The sequence below is a fragment of the Ascaphus truei genome, chromosome 12 (genome assembly GCF_040206685.1).
Source record: "Ascaphus truei isolate aAscTru1 chromosome 12, aAscTru1.hap1, whole genome shotgun sequence".
In the NCBI taxonomy this organism is placed as follows: domain Eukaryota; kingdom Metazoa; phylum Chordata; class Amphibia; order Anura; family Ascaphidae; genus Ascaphus; species Ascaphus truei.
In genome coordinates this window covers 13,923,729-13,944,615 of record NC_134494.1, presented here as the reverse complement: position 1 = coordinate 13,944,615, position 20,887 = coordinate 13,923,729, and the positions used below count along the sequence as shown (strand labels likewise).

Here is a 20,887-nt window from a genome sequence, read left to right as displayed (position 1 = left end):
TGTTTGTTCCGCTCACAAAAACACGTGGTATAAGCTCAGCCTCATGATCATAAGCTGCTTTATTGACAGAGGGACTTTAGTAAAATGCACCTATTTGTATGACCCCAGTGTTGAACGGTCGGTAATAATAGTAACAATAATAATAAATGAAATCAGAGAAATATATATATTTTAATAATGATGATACTAATAAATAAACTCAGAGAAAGAAATATATATTTCAGGGAAACTGGGGATTTAGATATTTGAAAACAATATTATTAGATATTTGGAGACAATATTGCAGGGGGAAAAGATTTGGAGAATGCGGGCATCGATCCCGCTACCTCTCGCATGCTAAGCGAGCGCTCTACCATTTGAGCTAATCCCCCTTCACATTGTGCGTTGAACTGTTTACTGATACATTGTTCTACGCATGTGCTACATCTCTCCCTATCGTTAGAATATCTGGACTACATTTCCCGTGGTGCTTTGCGCGACCAGCCCGCAGTGCGCATGTGCCGTTGTGTAGGATTGACAGGAGGGGCGTTGCTCGGTGTCAGGCTGAGAGCTGCGCTGGGGCTCTCAAGAGCAGCATCACCGGGGAGGAGGATGCTAGAGGCCGGGGGGTGAGCGGCGGGGAGCAGCGCGGACACAGCAGATCACTAACGGTAAGGGATCATCTCATGTACCGGGATCTGCTGTACATCCTTGTACCATACGTGAAGATGCAAAGCTGTCTGCTATGTACAGTGTGTCACTGCACATCATACAGGGGGAGGAGGGGGGGAGTGTGTATAATATATATATATATATCCTAATTATGGATGCAAAGCTGCCTGCTTTTTATAATGCACATCACACAGGAGATATATAGTTATATAATAATCATGACTTACATTCAATCCCATCCTAAATTCTAATACGGATCCCCAGGCATCATTACCATTAAACATCAATTTCTCACGCACACGCACTGAATAATGTATATGGCATGTTCCCATACCATATGACGCCTAATTATACCCGATCACAAGGCGCACGCTTGAAATAATGCACGCCACTCACACTATCTTAAATAAATAATAATTCACATCACCAATATCCCAGAACAACCACCGTCCTGATCCAGATGCTGCAAAGCGGGCCACTTACTGTTCGACAATTATACATCCTAAATCATTTGCTGTATATTGAACATTTCCTGTGAGGTAATGCAGAATTTCCCATCTGATCACCAGGATCACAGTGCCCTAGATTTATATTTACCATTCTAAAGTATGTATTATGCATCTCACCGATACCTGCTGCCAATTGGTGATAAAGGGGCTTCTATTTCTATTGGGCATCGTAAATATGTATATTAAACAGCAGACACCCTGCCAGATGATTCAGGACTGCTTTCTATATGTCTATCATTTTTTTTTTTAAAGTTCCAGCACTTTCTTAGTGAGATCGCAATAATAATATGTATTATTAGGGCTGAAGGAGATAGATTCCCTGTGACGCCTGTTTCGAATCCCTCATTTGGGCAAATCAGATTATCTCCCTGAGGCACAGGCACCAATATTAGATAGTAAGCTCTACAGGTCAGGCACTCATTACTGTGCCTGCAATAATAACCATATTATTATATACACACGTGTGTGTTTGTGTGTATATATATATATATATATATATATATATCTCATACACCCATATATTTGTATATATCTAATGGGTTAAAACAGGTGTCTCTTGGCACCATGGCTGATGCTTTTTGTGCGTGCCAGCGGCTGACTGACCAACCAGTTAATAATACTGCGTAGATCAGGGGTCTCCAACACGTCGTTCGCGATCTGCCAGTGAGTAGCTCGCCGCAGTGCTGCCAACAACTGGTACTTGCCTCTCGTGCCAGTCCGCGCCCACTTCCGCAAACAGGACTGGCGTGGCACTGTAGGTTTGCCCCCAAGGTAAGTGTATTTTGTGTATGTGTGCGTGCGTGTGAATTGGTTGGCGCCCACCACTCTCTCCTGAACTCTAAAGTGTGCCCTTGGGTACAAAACGTTTGGGGGCCCCTGGGTTAAAGGGTCAGTCCCATGTAGGACCAAAGACTTAAGGACAGTGACATGTTTTTTAAAACAGATCGATCTGTCTCTCTAATAAAACGTGTAGGATGAGAAGTTAGGAAGCAGTGATACTACCACCAAACATCATCTCTCGCCGACTTCTGTTTTTTTAGATGTCTCTGTTTGAGCCCTTTTAAAGACTGCATCTCTAGGGGAAGCTGTATTTGCGGTAATATAAAAAAAAACACAAAACTATGATGGGCGGATACCCTTAACACCCTTTCACTGCTGGTCATTAACTGAAAGATATTGAGGCTTATATAATAAGATTTTATTTAACCATTTTTGGTACGTCACAATTTCAGTGCTTAAAAGTAATAACAATTGTCATTTGCGAGCCATAATAAAGTCCTGTTATGATGCAGGGTTCTTTAATCATCAAACAGAGCTGTAATATGCTTCTGCTAATGTCACTGCAGTTGCATAGACAGCTAAGTGCAAGTTATGACACTGAAACGAGGAAGCTAAGATTGTAAAAAAAAATAATGGTACAGATGTTCGATTGTCACTGTTATTAGGTCACTTTGGTCCTATGTGACCCTTTAAAACACATTAAAAATATCATTGTCATTAGGTCACTTTGGTCATATGTTGGGCTGACCCTTTAACCCATTAAACATGACCAAAAGACGGTCCACATTGAGACCAAAACGTTGGTCCGTTTATGTAAAATACATCTTTTTGAACATCAATTCTCATGTACCCTTTCTTTCAGGAACATTTGGATCCTTATAACTTTTTTTTTTTTTTTTAAACCTCCATTGTGACGTAGCATTTTTTTTTATATATCCCCCGGAAATCGGAAGGATGTCATTACACCAAATTAAACGTTTACATGTGCTCCTGGCAGCCTGGCAGATGTTAGCCAAGTTTACAAAGGGCCTTCGCTCCAAGGAAATTATCCTTAGAACCGTCAAAGTCTCAGAACAAATCCTCTTACTGTAGTCAGGAAGGAGTTTAGTTGCTGGAGGCTTCTTAAGTGAATTACAACCTCACTATAGGCTTGGAGCAGACGTCTCATGCTCCGAATGCTTTTCTTGGAAATCTAATGTGTGTTGCTAGCATTTTTTTTTTATGTAACTGTGTCAATGGCATTTTCCCATAAACTTCTTTAATGATCGTCAATGGGATTTTAATGGGGCAGTCCAAATTAGTAGTATAATAATATACAGCAGATGTTTTCAGCTAGTTCCCCAAAGGGGCCGGGTCAGAAAACATTTAGGATTAGAAGGGCCACCAACTTATTGCGGTATAATTTCAGCTATATTTAACCCGCTACATCATGTGGTTTGGCATGCCAGGGGTCCCATGACATAGTGGCTACGTCATGCCCTTTGTTGTGCTCATTTTCCAGGGGTGAGCGCGTTCCCTACGTTCTAAATCGCGCTCGGAACTGGAAGAGGATGACTCCTCTTCCAAATCCGTATTAATCGCCGCCGCTGTCACCAGATCGCGATTTGCCGCAGGGGCCGGGAAAGTGTTACAACTCGGAAAGTATACTTTTTCAACATTTTGCAATCATTTATAAAAAAAAAAAAATTGATAACCTCTGTATTTACATTACTTTAAGCTCCAAGTTTCGGTGTGAAAAATTGCACTTGGCTGCCTAAGCAACAAGAATGAAATTAACAAAGAGTCTAAGAGCCACATCGATGATCTTAGCACGCAACCAGTTGAAGAGCCCTGCTATACCGTTTATCCGAGTTATCGGGCGGTATCACATTACCGCTGGCAGGATGCTGAACGCCATATTTACCGCGGCTCTAGTTAAACAAATGGAGCTTCCGGCAACAACATTTACAAGTTTCTGTGCCATGTCACTTGTTACCACGTTGTAACGGAAGCGATACTGTTTGCTCCATCTTTATTAGGGGGTCGCGTAGTACAGGCATACCCCGCATTAACGTACGCAATGGGACCGGAGCATGTATGTAAAATGAAAATGTACTTAAAGTGAAGCACTGCCTTTTTCCCACTTATCAATGCATGTACCGTACTGTAATCGTCATATACGTGCATAACTGATGTAAATAACACATTTGTAACAGGCTCTATAGTCTCCCTGCTTGCGCACTGCTTCGGTACAGGTAGGGAGCCGGTATTTCTGTTCAGGACGTGCTGACAGGCGCATGCGCGAGCTGCCGTTTGCCTATTGAGCGAGATGTACTTACTCGCGAGTGTACTTAAAGTGAGTGTCCTTAAACCGGGGTATGCCTGTAGTTATTAGCCTATTTATATACAATACCTACAACCTTTTAAATAAACATTATGTTTTCATATAGAAACACAATTATTGGTCTTAAGTTAACAAAATGTATTTGAGTGTGTGAATATAGGTCAGTGATCCCATGTGTGTATTCCAGGAGAAATTATTTAATTGGGAATATGCATTGGAAAATCATGGACAAAGTAACAGAGTACTTATCCATGTAAACAAAACACAAAACCCCAGCAAGCTCTTTTTGGGAACCCGAGCCACCACAATATACAGGCATACCCCGGTTTAAGGACACTCACTTTAAGTACACTCGCGAGTAAGGACATATCGCCAAATGGGCAAACGGCAGCTCACGCATGCGCCTGTCAGCACGTCCTGAACAGCAATACCGCCTCCCTACCTGTACCGAAGCTGTGCGCAAGCGGGGAGACTATAGAGCCTGTTACAAATGCGTTATTTACATCAGTTATGCACGTATATGACGATTGCAGTACAGTACATGCATCGATAAGTGGGAAAAAAGGTAGTGCTTCAGTTTAAGTACATTTTCGCATTACATACGTGCTCCGATCCCATTGCGTACGTTAATGCGGGGTATGCCTGTATATATGTGTCAAAAAGGAGAGCTATTGAGCGTGGCATATGTATACAACAGACGCCAGAGAAGCTCAATGCTACATCCAACATGACAGAAATACACAGTAAAATACTTATATATTCTCTTGAAAAAGGGTCATTTAGTTTAACCCTTTTGCCAAAGCATTTTAAGCTTGCGAGTCACGACAAGCAGACACCCGTTCGCAATTATTAAATTAGGAATATGCATTGGAAATCATGGACAAAGTAACAGAGAACTTATCCATGTAGCACCCCTACATGTGTCTCATGGGTCAAAACGGCATTCCCCCCCCCCCCCACCTTTTGTATTTTGTACCAGGATGGGAGTCGGGGAGTCCCAGGAGCTGAAACGTGTTAATATCCACTCCAGGGACCCCAAGGTTTGTGAGATATTTTCAAATAAAAGTAGCACCGGGTACTTTCTGGCATTTAAAGCTGCAGTTCAGTCAATATCCTGCATGTGTGTTTTTTTTAATAAATCAGTTCTGTAGTAAGAAAAAATACTTTTAGCATTTTCTGTTTTTAAAAAAACAACTTTGAAAGACCAATTTTCTTGTATTCTATTTTAACAGCCATTTGCTAAGGCACTGCCCCTTCATGTCCTGTCACAAGCCCTGGCACACCCCTTTGTCAGCCCTGCCCTCCCTCTAGCACATGTCAGTGCAGGAGTGCTCATGAATATTCATGAGTTTCCACTGACAGACAAGCAGAATATAAACAGATCCCTTCACTAATGATGTCACCAAATTTCGACCTATCAATACATGGAGAACGAATTGACTGGCAGCTATACAGTTCTTTAGGTAATTAGAGATTGCCCACATAAAACTATTGAAGTAAAAAAATAAATTAAAAAAAAAAAAAAAAAAAAGACTGAACTGCAGATTTAATCCGCCAAACGCGCTAAAGTTCCAGGGTGTCTCCAAAGCTGAAAATAGCGCCCTGGTAAAAATAAATGATTCACATGGCCAAACAGAAGTCGCGTTTACTCATGCATCGGCGTCGTAGATGCCTATAACATGCCTGGGACCCTTCTAAATTAGCTCCATTTGTGTTTTAGTATAAAACAGACCGTGTACTTGTGCTGCCCTCGGAAGCCGAGTTGTCACGCCCCCCCCACCCTCTGCTCTCTTAAATCCAGCCACACCATGGGCGCGATCTCGGCGAGTGGGAGGTGCAAGCATGCAGTCTCTACTGCGATGGGACCCTCCATCTCCATGTGTATACGTGTGTGTGTGTTTGTATACGTGTGTGTTTCCGGTTGGGCACTTCCGTGTTGAGCGGACTTTGCGGTGGGGACCGTTATGCAATTGGAATTGGAAGACGGATACGGGATCTGAACAGGGGATCATTTTTTAAGGATTATGGACGTCAATCTTGAAGAATAGTGATAGGCATATATCACTTTGAGATGTGTGTGCCTTTTTTTCCCAACGTTTTGCTTCTTGCTGGACTTTGGGAACATATAAGCAGCATATACAATATATTTATAGATCTAGTGCATACATCTACATACCATTCCTCGCCTGACGCAAAGTACCCTTTTGTGATGCATATTCATGTATTGGATGATATCCTGATTTAAGAACTGTATTGTCTTATATTTTATACGAGGGGAATCTGGGTATGCGGCAATGAATCTAGCTAGCTAAGCTCCTTTTTTGGAGGCCCAGCCAATTCATGCAAATTACTGTACTTCTTTATTTAATCTCCGTTTGTTTCCCTGCCATACAAGTTTTGTGGCCGTTCCCATACCATTACTTATATGGTTATTAAGGGATCTTAATTGTTTGCGAGGGGTTTTTCTATTGCTTTAGCTGTATATATTGATGTGATGGACATATAATAAATGCATATTTGTTTGACATTCCCAGTGTGCTTCTGGCTTTTTCAGGCCTTTTCTCGTCCCTTCTTTGGAATTCTCTTTTTGTATATATTATATATTTCAACAGCTGCTTATACCTGTAGAAGATGTTTTTGATGTCACTAACCACTTCCTGCATGAGACAATCAGGAAACCTCATTTCATGAGAAGCAGAGCGGAGATAAGTTTGTCTTTCTAAACGGCCTTAGAGCCATTCAACACCTTGTAAATATTATTATTACTATCAAACTTTATTTATAATCCACCAACATGTTGTGCATCACTGTGCAAAAAGGGTGAAAGACAATAGCAAGCAGAACAAACAGATTAACGTCAGTTTATGCAGAATACCACTGTGGGTCAGGAGATCTCTGTTCCACTGAGCTTACAATCTAGGGGTTGAATCCACAAAGCTCTGTTAAATCGGTTTAGAACGTACGTTATGTTTCCTGAGTCAATGTGGAAGCCTCAAAAGCTAATCGTATGCTAAAATAACGTCCACACTACATCTCGTGAGCATATTCTTAACACCACGTTATTGTAGCATGGAGGTGTGTTGTCATTCAAATGTGATGTGAATGTACCTCTCAGAGCTACTCCGATTCAGACCCTGAAATAGGCCTTTAACTCAAGGAGAGGGAACGAATGCCGGAAATAACGCTATGTTGGTTAAATCATAGCTAAATGGGGTGTTACGCTCGCTCCCTCCATGCCCTGTAAAAGCCCTACAGTATTTGAGAGTCTGGATACGAGTTGCACAAAGTTTAGCGGTAACGGCAAGGCCCCAATATACCTTTAACAGACTGCAAAAGAGATGATTATAGAAAGAGATAGAACAGGTATACATTTACCCCAATCTGTGAGCCGTGAGAATTATACATTACATTGTTTTGCATCATCTTTCCCACTGTTTATGGGTCTCTCCCAAAGCATCTAATCACAGCTTCAGCCACACGCTGTTTATGCCTAATGCTGGGTAGCACTGGTTCAAGAACTTTGATTCTATGCAATATTCTGATAATTCCTCCTTTGCATTATCAATATCTCAGTCTATTATACAGTAGCTAACGGTAAGCTTTTTACAGGAGAAAACACCGCTTAATGTTATTCGTTAAGGATACAGTTAGTTGTTACGTGACATTCAGTTGCAGATGTAGCAGACGTTATTACCCCCATTAATCCTAAGTAATGCCCCCCAAAAATTTGAGTAATCCATGCGTTATTTCCTTAACCATTGTTTTGAATAGCCCTACTGTTAAACAACGTGCTCCTGTAGCATTGTGTTAACGGGGGTTAATATCTTCTGCTACATCGGTAGATTAACGCTACATTAAGTAACTTAACGAAGCTTTGTGGATCTGGTCCCAAATGGTGGGAATGGGAAAGGAGGATGTGAGGATTGGTGGACAGAGACAGGGCTGGTGCTCTGAGGTTGCATGATGTCAGCAAATCGGTTTGTTCATGGTGAAGAGCATAGACATGTCTGAAGAAGTAAGTTGCATGTAGTGTACTGAGAACCAGCAGTCTGGTAGACATAACCCCGGTGCTGGAAGCTGCTGCTGCCGGCCACTTTGCCGCTAAGGTAACTTGCCTTACCCTAAAACCCCCTACCCTTACCCTAAGCCCTTACCCTAAAACCCCATACCCCAACCGCTAAAACCCCTTCAATTAACCCACTACCCTAAACGGTAACAAAACTTACCTTAGAAGTGGCTGGCGGCGGGGATTCCAGTGGCAGATAGGCTGTGGTAGCGGGGGGAGTAGCAGCGCAGCAACCACGTGTCCAATTCCGCCACGGTTCTCCAAAGGTTGAATACTGCTTGAGTGGCTCATAGGCAGGGTTATGAGGTATGAGATGTACCATAGGTAAGGCCAGTGTTGTGAGGATTAATATGGACTTGCAGTGCGCATGCGCAGGATCTAACACAGGTTAACCGCACATGGTACCAATTTTGGACAAGGCCTGTTGTTTGTAGAATCATGGACAGTGATTAAGTACCTGCTGTAAATCCATAATCTTACAAGTCATTTATAAGACTTCTGAAGGGGGTCAATCGAATGAACACTGTCCAGGGATCGGATTATGGAGACTAAAACTAATTGGTATGTTTAAACAGCATGTGACAATTTTCCTGGAATGTCCACACTAAGAGCTTTACATCAATGTATAATATGAGTGGGAAGAAAACCGAGAGAGAGGGGGCGGACATCTGTGTAGAAAGAAATATGCATGGCCCCTTTCACTGCCAGAGGGATTGCCTAGTAGGCCTCTCCTCTGACAGTGGAAAGGTTAAAGCAGTAAACCCCCGTACTTTAATGTTTTAAACGTTTACATTTTTGATCGGTTATAGGGGGCCCCATTATCTAAACTGTGCAATTTCCTTCTTCGGGGACCCTTCAGTTACTGAGATATTTACCTTTTCATGTGACCGTGTCTCTTTTGGGAAGTCAGTAGGGCCGCTCTGCAGGCCTCCATCCCAAGGGAAGTCCGTGTCAGAGCTTGACATGGCCGCTTCCTATTGAACGACTCCAGCAACCCGCTTTGATTTGACTATTATATTACCAACATGGGAGAAGGAGCGGGCTCAGTGAGTAAAGACACTGACTGTAAACAACGATAATGAGTTTTAATCAGAGGATCCTGGTTCAATTCCCGGTGTCGGCTCCTTGTGACCTTGGGCAAGTCACTTTATCTCCCTGTGCCTCAGGCACCAAGAACATAGATTGTTACAGACACAGTGTGTCCAGATGAGTTTACAATCATATGTGCCATGTACCGTGTACTATACTGCAATTGTGAAGCTTTGAGTCTCATTGGGAGAAAACTGCTATATGAAATAAAGATATTAACACACACAATGTAAATATCCCAGTGGTCTGCTGGAATGGGATAATTCACCATTTTCTTGATATATTAAACATACAATTATTACCTAACATGAAGCTGTTCAGATTACAACTGTTCTTAATTGGGATGTAGCTTCATTTAATAATTCATTGCATTCACCTGGCTGTGTTACTAAGCTTTTTACCTTAGGGTATAGGGACATAAGCTGCATTTTCATTCTGTATCTCTTAGCATCTTTGCTGTTTTAGGGAGGGGTTATAGGGAGCAAAAGGAAGAGTTGCAGCGAGTGGTTATAGGGAGAAGGTTTATAAGGTGTTATATGGCGGAATCCTTGGAAGCTGTTGCAGTGAAAGAGTTAAAGCAGCAATCAGTGCTGCAAACTTGGGGTCTACCAGGCAATTTGGGGAAGCAATATGGCTGCCGTGGTTGAGGGCTTGCTCTAGCAGCCAGTAGAAAAGACGCAATATCGGTAGAGGACGTTGCAGCTCTCTAGTGGGGACCTCAGCTGCCATGTTTGTCATCTGCCACTATATTTGTATATTTTTTTTTGGTGTCAAAACCGGCACAAAAATCCCTACAAATATCTTACCAGATTCAGGTAAGTCAATAAAGAGAAAAACCTTTTCACAGACCCCCTTAACTCTTTTGCTGCCAGAGAGGCATGCAATGCAGTGCAGACTCCTCTGGAAGAGAAAGGGTTAAGTGCCCTTTTAATAGATATCAACCTGCACTGCAAACTGAGGTTGAAAAGGAGATACTGTACACTCAAATGTGCAAATGTAGACAACATTGTATTCCAAAAATATACAAGATATAAAACAGACGACAATTACACTCAATTGAACCAAAATGCTAAATATACCACTAGTGACAGCATTTTGTATTTTGGTTACTTTGAGTGTAATTGCTGTTTGGTTTATATCTTGTATATTTTTGGAATATAGTTATTTGCCAGTTTGAGTGTGCAGTGTTTCCTTTTCAACCTTCGTTTGCAAGTTGATATCTATTATCAGATATTACCAAGAGTAGTGTCAGCCTCTCTCTCTCTCTCTGATATTTTAGTACACCTTATTTATCTTATCTTATACTATATAATTGAAAGCACTGTATGCCTGTCTGGATGTCTGGATGTCCGGTGTCCCTAGGGGAAATCTCATTGGTCCCTTGGCCCGCCCCCGCACACCTCTCATTGGCCTGAGGCGGAGTGACGGGCCAAAGGACACACACACACACACACAATCCCCTCCCGGTGCCCCTCACTCTCCCCCGTCAGCTGGACCGCACCTCAACTTCCAACCCCCCCCCCCCACTCTCCCTCTCCCTGTGCCCGAACTTACCCGGAGTCCCGTTGTCCGGTTGGGCCTGCGCGCTTGATGCCGGCACGGGGGGGGGGGGAGGGGGTTCGATCACCGTGCGCTTATGATGCCTGGGAGCCGTTGGTGCGGCCGCTTGATCCCCTCCCGCTCGACGGATGGGGGGCGCGCGTTGCCCGCGCAGTCCCGCCTCCATCACAGCAGATGGTCGGTGTGCTCGGCCGGGAGCGCGTGTCTCCCGCCTGTCTCCCGCGCGGCGGTGCTGCCTTCTCCCCCAGTGGTCCGGCTACTGTTGGCTGCCGGTTGGGGTGGGGGCTCCGGCCGTAATCGGGGGCCGGGTGCGCAGGTTCCCCGCGGTGTAGCCTCCAGCACAGCAGGATGGCTGTGGTGGTGTGTTTGGGGTGGGTGACGCCGAGGGAGAGTAAGCTCGCGCTGGGGCGGCCGCGTGTCTCCTGCGCGCCGCCATTTCTTGCCCCTGCACACATTTGGGAGCCATGAAGTGCCCAGCCTGCCACTCTTGCCCCTCCCTCCTGCCCCAGCCACATGCCACGGGGATATCAGTGCCAGGAGGGGAACCGTCTGCCGCCAGGAACCACCACCCGGTCAAGGTAAGTCACCCACCCACGCACCCACCGACTGACGCGCGCGCACACCCACCCACTGACGCGCGCGCACACCCACCCACTGACGCGCGCGTACACCCACCCACTGACGCGCGCGCACACCCACCCACTGACGCGCGCGCACACCCACCCACTGACGCGCGCGCACACCCACCCACTGACGCGCGCGCACACCCACCCACTGACGCGCGCGCACACCCACCCACTGACGCGCGCGCACACCCACCCACTGACGCGCGCGCACACCCACCCACTGACGCGCGCGCACACCCACCCACTGACGCGCGCGCACACCCACCCACTGACGCGCGCGCACACTCACCGACTGACGCGCGCGCGCGCATTACATCCCAGGCAACGCCGGGTCTCTCAGCTAGTATATATATATATATATATATATTTTGCTGTGGCTTTTCTTTTTGAGTGCTCCCTTATCACTATAAAAAATAAAAATAAATATTAAGTTCCCCTCTACAGCCTTTGTCTAATATTTGGAGAAATATTGACCTAAATATATTTTTCTCAATCAGAAAATTGAGTCTTATCCCAATCCCCTTGTGGGGTAGGACCGCTTCTGCCACTTATATAAAAAGGCTCGTCCTACCTGCACGGTGCAGCCACATTATTGGGTCCTCTCTCCTGGAGTCCCCTGCTAGCCCGGCGAGCGCACCAGATTGCCGGTTACACTGCCATCTCGTGGCCACGATAGACTGACTTAGTGGATCGGCAGCCTCTAGGATGGATTCACACGGTGGGATCGTGGTGGCATACTTTATACCCAAACCATAAGTGCGAGCTTCGTGTCCAGAACTACCCCGTCCAGAAGTATCCCCTGAAAAGGCAAACCTGGCAAAATATCATGGGCTGTCTCCGCCCCCGGCTGGGACTGAATTCTGGTCTTGAACCTATCACAGGTGTCGGGACAAACCAAGCCCCCTTGTAAGGTCTTATAAGGTACCAGGGTGGCTATGTTTTCATTCTTTGTAGGGCTTAAATCAGGGTGTTTGTTAATGCTATCCCTTTCTCTTATGGTAGTCACTATGGTCTCTCCTGAGCATAAGATGAAGTCGGGGGCATCTGAGTCAGTGACCAAGAAGGCCAGGGCCAAACCAGTTGTATATCTGTTTGAGCCTTATATGAAGGAAGTTTGCCTGCTAATTACACCAAGAAGGTGCATCCTATATCACGAATATTGCTTTAGAAGAGACCCTTTTTTTAACGTGCTGAAAATCTATTATGGAAACTTTTGAGGCCTGCAAAATGGACACTAATAAGGCATCCCACAAGTGCTCTAGATTTCTTTCGGGGGGATTCTGATATACAGGGCATCTTTTCATCAGAAGAAGAAGGGGCAGGATTCAAGGAAATGACAGGCAGTCAATACTGATGCTGTTGACAAGCTTATCAAGGGAATGATTCGGGCTATAGATATTGAAAATGTCAGAGAATATGCAGTGGATTGTGTCATCTTTGGATCACGAAGAAAAGTGAGATCTTTGCCTATCCATCAAAAGGTGAAAAGCATAATTGGTCTACATTTTCTGTCCTCTAGCTGTGATACGGAAAATTCTAACAAAAATCAGCTGAAGAAGGTGGAAGCCCTTTTTATAGTTCCCTGTCTGGCCAAGAAGATAGTGGTTGGCAGACCTGGTTTAAGACTTTTGTGGAATACCCTTGAAGACTCCCGCTTCTCCCAGATCTTATGACAAAGGACCAAATCGGGCATCCCAACCAGATCCTTCTGGCCTTGACAGGCCGGAGATTGCGAGTTAGTATTTGAAGCAAATAGGTATTTCGGAACAAGTAGTGCAGACTATGTTCCAGAAAACATTCAGTGTCATCAAAAATCTAGTAGGTGGATGGTGGTGCAGCATGCCTAGGCTGGATTCTGCGAAGGTTCATATTGCAGACATTTTGGAGTTTCTGCAAAGGGGATATGAGATGCAGCTGAGCTCCCTCAATATTCGGGTATCAGCCCATGGGGTTTTCTTAAATTAGGTCAATGAGAAAAATATCATGCTCTTCCTGGAGGCAGTAAAAGAATGGAGGCTCAGAACTCATCCTCTCATACCTGCTTGGGACATAAATATAGTCCCGGAAGCTCTATCTTCAGTGCAGTTTGCACCGTTAAACTTATTATCAGACAAATGGCTTCCTTCCAAAGTTGTTTCTTTTATTTATTACATCAACCAGAACACAAGGGTTGGAGAGTTGGAAGCATGGTCATGTAGGGTTCCATACATACTAGGGTTCATAAGAAAAAGATTGTCACGCGATCAGTGCCACCATTTTGCATCAATGTCGTTTTTAAATTTTTACATGAATCAAGACATTATTGTGCCTTTGTTTTGTCCAAATCCTAAGGGGGATAAAGAAAAGAGTTTTCACTGTTTGGATGTGGTAAGAACAGTAACACATGTCAATAAATCCTAAGAATACAGATGGTCTAACATTTGTCATCCTCTTCTTTGGGAAAAAGAGAGGTTATGCTGCTTCAGTTTCTTCCATGGCAAGATGGATTAAGCTGTGTATTGAACAGGCCGCCAGCCCTGACCCCTGTTTCGTCTGACTACGTCTCTGCCTACACCAGCCCTGACCCATGTTCGTCGACTACCTCTCTGTCTGCACCAGCCCTGACCCCTGTTTCGTCTGACTTCCTCTGCCTGCCACCAGCCCTGACCCGTCTTCGTCTGACTACCTCTCTGTCTGCACCAGCCCTGACCCCTGTTTTGTCTGACTACCTCTCTGCCTGCCACCAGCCCTGACCCCTGTTTCTTCTGACTTCCTCTGCCTGCCACCAGCCCTGACGCCTGTTTCGTCTGACTACCTCTCTGCCTACACCAGCCCTGACCCCTGCTCCTTCTGACTTCCTCTTCCTGCCACCAGCCCTGACCCCTGTTTCGTCTGACTACGTCTCTGCCTGCCACCAGCCCTGACCCCTGTTTCGTCTGACTACCTCTCTGTCTGCACCAGCCCTGACCCCTGTTTTGTCTGACTACCTCTCTGCCTGCCACACGCCCTGACCCCTGCTCCTTCTGACTTCCTCTGTCTACCACACGCCCTGACCCCTGCTCCTTCTGACTTCCTCTGTCTGCCACACGCCCTGACCCCTGCATACTCCTCTGTCTACCCAGTTCCATTCCAGCTCTTACCCCGATCCCAGGTACTTTATCTGATGCTCCCGGTTGATATCCCCGTGCTCCAGATAAGGCCTCGTCGGAGAACATATGTAAAGCAGTAAATTGATCTTTGCATAACATTATTCAATAATGTCTCCTATATGAGATGAGACATACTGTATGTACTCGTATATACCGTATGCAGATATAACGGATTAAACTTAGTATCAGAATTGAATAAACGAGGGCTTTGTTGTTTAAGGCAATATCAGTAGCTGCAAACTGCCATACGACCTGAGCAGTAGTAGCGTCCTGTAATCACTCGCTGCTCCTGATCTGTCGCACCCTCCACCGGCGTCACCTTAGTGACGTCATAAAATCCGACGTACGTTTTGTGTTATATGTAACGTTTTTTCAAGGTAGGAAGAGTCCTACTGACATTGCCTTAAACAACAAGACTCTTATTTATTCAATTCTCATACTACGTTTAACCCATTATATCTGCATATGGTATATACAAGTACATATGTCTCATTTCATATGGGAGGCATTATTGAATAACAGGCCTATAGTGTTTTCATACATACTGTATTGGCACGAATAGTGAGCGCTTGTATCCTACACTGTGAATTGGAATAAAAAGGGCTGCTGCTAACCTACATATCTTTTAGAACAGAGGTATATGTATATCTTTGAAATTAGCTGTATAGCAACCACTGACCTTACTAACAATTGTGCAGTGAGTTCATACTGCAACAATGTTATAGGTGTATCATCTTTGAAGGTCTCAGCGACAATTAGCAACTGTTCCAGACTTAGGCCTGGGACATAGTGAATTAATCAGTGCGGAGGTGCGCTGAGGCTCAGGGAAAGCGGTGCTTTCCCTGGCCTTACACAGCGCGCCGTCCGTGGGCGTGTTGGGAGCGGGTCTGGGGGCGGGCCAGTGACGTCACGGAGCTGGTTCGCCCTCATTGGGCGAACCGCTCACGTGACCAGCCCTGCGTTCCGGCGAGCGCCAAATTTGAAATCTTCCTGAGACACACGCTTTCCCAACCGTGCGGACACGTGCGCGAGCCCCTGCTAAAGCTGCTCTCATTGCGGCTGCAGGGGCTCAGTGCCGAGTGTGAGCGCGGCTCAGCCTTGTTCACACCACTATGTCCCAGGCCTTAGGCCTTGTGCATGGTGACATTCACAGTGCTGAGCAGCGCTGACGCTTATGCTCTCCTGCTCAAGCAGGACCTTTTTTGTGTCCCTTCATGAGCGTCAGCATGCGTGTTTGTGAGCCGGGCGGGAGGCGGGGCTAGCACGACACGTCACGGCGCCGACATCACGGACTGCCATTGGCTTTTGGCAGTCACGTGACCGGCCCTGCGCTTCCCTCAGCGGGAAAACTTAAATTTTGATGTCTGCTGCAATTCCACACGCCTCCGCGCGCTTGCGGAAGCGCCGTCTAAAGCCGCGCTGATAGGGATAATGTTTCCCCTCAGCGCGGGTCAGCACAGTCTTTTTGACCATGGCCCTGGCCTTAGACAGTTGCACAGCCGGATACTGTTGAAACACTGACTAACGGTGTTGTGAACATTTTCAGCATTCAGTACAATTACAACAGACGCTGTAGGTGAAGTATCTGCCATTAGTAGCTTTTGTATACTCACACATTGCACCAATAGAAGTTGTAATTTGGTTTTGTTTGCCATACATTACCTGTCCTGTGGCTTAAGTGGCTATTTATGCCTTACAACAGCGGTGCGCAAACTGGGGGGCGCAATATTATTTAGGGGGGCGCAATATTATGTAGGGGGGGCGCGGGCAGCGTGCGGGGAAACCTGGGGGCGGGCAGAGCTGTGCACGGGCGGCCAGGAGCTCTGTGCTGGGGCTGCTGGTTTTCTGCTCTCTTGCAGAGGGGACGGGGCTTCTCTCTGCACACAGACAAGCCCTCCTTCTCTTCCTTTCCGTTTCCCGCCCCAGTTTTCAGCAGCACACGGGGGAACTAATGCAGGAGCATGCCTAGTACTCCCCCCCCCCCCCCCCCTTTTGATTGAGTAGGTGTGTGTGCTGTGATTATGTGTTGTGTTGGTTGTGATTGTGTGTGTTGTGAATGATTGTGTTTGTGTGTGTTATTTGTGATTGTGTGTTGTGTCTCTGTTGTGATTGTGTTTTATGATTGTGTGTGTGTTGTGTCTATGTTGGTTGTGATTTTGTGTGTTGGTTGTGTGTGTTGGTTGTGTGTGTTGGTTGTGTCTGTGTGTTGCCTGTGTGGTGTCTGTGGTGTCTGTGTGTTTGTGGTGTCTGTGTGTTGTGATTGAGTATGTGGTGTGTGTTGTGTCTGTTGGTTGTGTGGGTGCTGTGATTGAGTGTTGTGTGCTGTCTGTGTTGTGATTGAATGCAGCGCTGCACAAACTGGGGGGAGCCAAGATTATTTAGGGGGGCGTGTGTGGCAAAACCTGGGTGCGCGGGCTGGCAGACGCTGTGCGCGGGAGGGCGACAAAACTGTGCTCGTTCGGCCAAGAAGATATGCGCGGGCGGCCGAACAGGATAGTGCAGGTGGCGGCCACGTGATGGTGTGTGTGTGCGCACGCGCGGGGGCTTTGGAGATACGGGGAGGAGCACGCCCGAGCGCGGTGAAGTCAAACGCCTCTCCTTCCGGTGTCTGCCCTACAATAGCGCTGTGTTCCTGCTCTCCTCCGCTGGCAACCTGCTTCGCTGTGATCCTCTGCAAGTGAAAGGGTCGGCTGCCACTATATCAATCATACTATGAATGTACAGAAATAATAAAATAAAAACTGAAAACACTTCCCCGCTCGTGCTTGCAAAATTATGCAGGACACCCTGTGCTCATGCTTGGAGAGTTGGTGATGTCACCGCTCTCAGCGGCAGCGTGGACGCAGCCTAATTTTGCAAGTGCGAGCTGTTGAAATAGGTAAGCATTTAGACATATTTGTATTTACATTGTATACTGTTTAATAAAAGTTTTTTTGTCATGTGATTTTGATTACATCAGGCAGGGGGGCCCCGAGAAATTTCATGGATGAAAATGGGAGCTCGGCATAAAAAGTTTGCTCACCCCTGCCTTACGATACCCTTTGTATTATATACCCTATTCAAACATTAGTTTTAGCCTGTTCTGGTGGCGGGGTGAGTCACGGCGGGCGGCCAATTGGTTGCGGCGAAGCGCTCGTGACCAAATGTCCTAGACTGATGCAGCTTGGCTAAACGAATAGCTGGGTTACTAGAGGAGGAGCCTTTAAATTAATAGTAAAAACGATCATACCCCGCATTGGGAGGGACTCGGGAGAAGAACATAACGGTAAGAAAAAGTCTCTCTTCCACTGTTCTAACCAAGAGCCCAACTTTCAAATGACCGCAGAATTCACATCCCATATTGATCTGCTCCTACAACCTTCTAAACAAAGCAGTGTGCGTATAGTATTGTTACAGGGCTTTTCAGTGTGCATTTTTTACATTTTGTGCTTTTTGTGCATTTTGTGCATTTTGTACATTTTGTGCATTTTGTACATTTTTTACATTTTTTACATTTTGTGCATTTTTTACATTTTGTGCATTTGAGTTTTGGGCCTGATTTTTTTAAAAATAAAAAAAGTATATAAAACCATAAAGCATATGTTAAAACGAGTAGCAAAGGTGTTAAATGCTACAGGGATTTCAGATGCATAACCAATATACTGTAAATGTATGTTGCTTAGAAGGCCTTGTCCTTTTACATGGACCCGAGCTGTGACAGGAACCCCCGGCCTTGTGTGCAGTTTTTGATTACAGGATTCATACTAAACGGTTTACTGAAGGCGGCAGAGCTTTGAATTATGCCAGCACAGCTACAGCTCTGCCAATTAATCCCTCTTTGGCTTTATAATAAAACAAACTACGCTTAGAAAAGCACAGAATTGTTATTAAAGCAAAAAAATATTTATTATGTTAATCTTACCAGATCTGTGATCCGTGACATCCAGAGACCCTCCTCTCCCCTCCCCTTCTCCACCAATAGAAATTTGCAATGTCTTGTAGCAACCGGAGTGAGTCTGACCCCGCAGCCATTTACTGGCACTTGCTTAGTAGACAAATCTGCTCAGTATTTGGGAACTGGGGGTCCCTGGAGATCGTGCCACTGATCAGCTCCATGGAACCCCCTGATGCCGGTAAAACATTGCGAGCAGCTGCTTTAACCAAACTGGCAAACTGTCTTTCTCTGCAATAGCACCTTGGATGGATTTCCGATTTACTTAAATTTAACATATCTAAGACCGAGCTCCTCATATCTACTCCCAGGCCTGGCTCTATTCTTTATTACTATTTGCAGCACTATCATGGTTGTCCTCGAACACGCTGGTTAAGTCCATGGGGGTCTCGCTCCATTGAGACTCGCCCACAACACACTCAGTTTCTTCCCGAATCTCCTCCGGATCACGATACCTCCAACAGAGGTCTCTCGGGCGAGACACGCGCCAGAAATTGGGGCTGGCTTGGTTATATTAGCTGGCGATGCCATTGGCTACACCTGGTGTTCCCATTTTCTCAATCAGTGGTGGGATAATCAGGGACTGGGGTGGAGTCCAGGGTTCCTCCCTGAGCTGCTGGTGTTGAACAATGCTACAGCTACGAAATGCAAGTCCCTCAGCAGGTGGTCGACCCCTCCTCCGTTCCCCAACAAAGTGCACATAATAAACTCATTGGTAACACACCCAAAAACATGCATAACATGAGGCTACAGGCCCATACAATGGGCTTCCCTCACAATGCCTGATATTAACACAGTGATTACAGGTTTTTTTTTTTTTAGGGTAAGCCCAACTTAACCCCTGAATGTCCATAACCTCCAAGAGTGGCACCACTTCCTTATTAAACCTTTGCACAAATAAATACATAGGCACCACCCTGCGCCCAAGATTAACCCATGGTTTTCCACAGAAGTACGGCCGAGCATGGGTCAGGGCGTAACCTTTATTTTGGGAGCCCTGCTGCCCATTTCGGCACTCGCCCCTTGGATGTACCCTTACCAGAACACCCTCCTACTGTCTCTGCACGTTCTTCCTACACACCGCTTAGATTGTAACTCTCTAGAGCAGGGATTCTCTTTCCCTAATGTTTACTTTCATGTTTGAAGCGTTGATTCTCATATATATTGACGTCTATTATTGCTGTGATGTACAATGCACATTACATGCCAATAAGTATGTATGTATGTGTATACAGTATGTGTGTATATATATATATATATATATATATATATATATATATATATATATATATATATATATATATAAAAAAACAAAAAAGTGTGGCGCCAAAAAATAATAATATAACTGTGATATGATAAATAGAATATAACTATAATTAATGAATAAAGAGTTGTGTAAAGTGAATAATGTTTGAAAATATTAATATATCTCTTGAACTAATGTGACCTAAGTGCATACTATTATAACACAACCAATAAAAGTAAACAAAACAGTGCATAAACGTGCTAGAAAAAAGAAAAAAGAAAGACACAAAAATCAAAAAACTCCAACCAGTCCTTCCATAATTAGTCCATGATGATAAGGTTTCTGATGTTGAAAGGGGTCTTTAGACTGCTCTCACACGGGGTAAACCAACTCCACAGATATCTACAGACATGAACTTACAGTAATATTTACAGTTGCTTTATGCTTTACTGTGGAGGGTTTTTGTCACTTTTTTTACCCACCATAACTCCTATCTCCCTCTGTGCATACATGTCTCTAAAAATCCACTTGTCCCCTTGTACAGGAGAAGTTGAAATTCAGGAGATTTTTTGCATGCTATTATATATTTATTTATTTTTTCAATTGGTTATGACAGGTCCTGGGGCAGTATACTTGGTTCTTGATCTTCATGTTTTCTACGGCATTGTATCCACACTGTGACCAGGCAACGGAAGTGATATACTCGGTCACCCATAGAACTTTCAGAGGTGGGCTCAAGTCACTGTGTGGTGGAACTTTGGGTTATGCATTGTGAATTATAGTTTAGAAGAGATGCCCCACTACCTCTTTTGCAATAAGCAAGCAAAGCCTGTAACCAAGAGGGAGAAAGAAAGAGGAAGGAAGGTGTCGTCAGGGTTAGGTGTTAGAAAATGACAGATTCCCTCCCAATACGTAAGGCGTAGATTTGGCTTTGACAAGTGGGGGTGTTCCTCCCCCCCCCCCATGTAGCGGTGAGCA

General features: G+C 45.1%; 1 protein-coding gene and 1 non-coding gene across 3 annotated transcripts in view; one reads left to right on the top strand and one right to left on the bottom strand.

Moving 5' to 3' along the window:
- Positions 1 to 298: 298 nt before the first annotated feature.
- Positions 299 to 371, bottom strand: TRNAA-AGC (transfer RNA alanine (anticodon AGC)). Its single transcript has one exon. It is a non-coding gene; the product is annotated as a tRNA-Ala (tRNA).
- A 148-nt stretch (positions 372 to 519) lies between these two features.
- The window catches only part of LOC142463906 (uncharacterized), a 114,490-nt gene continuing 94,122 nt past the window's right edge, over positions 520 to 20,887 (top strand). The window contains exon 1 of one of the 2 annotated variants that reach the window (XM_075566753.1): positions 520 to 650. The gene's annotated coding sequence lies outside the window, so the exon portion shown is untranslated. The remainder of the gene's footprint in view (positions 651 to 20,887) is intronic. The other variant, XM_075566754.1, reaches the window with a different exon arrangement.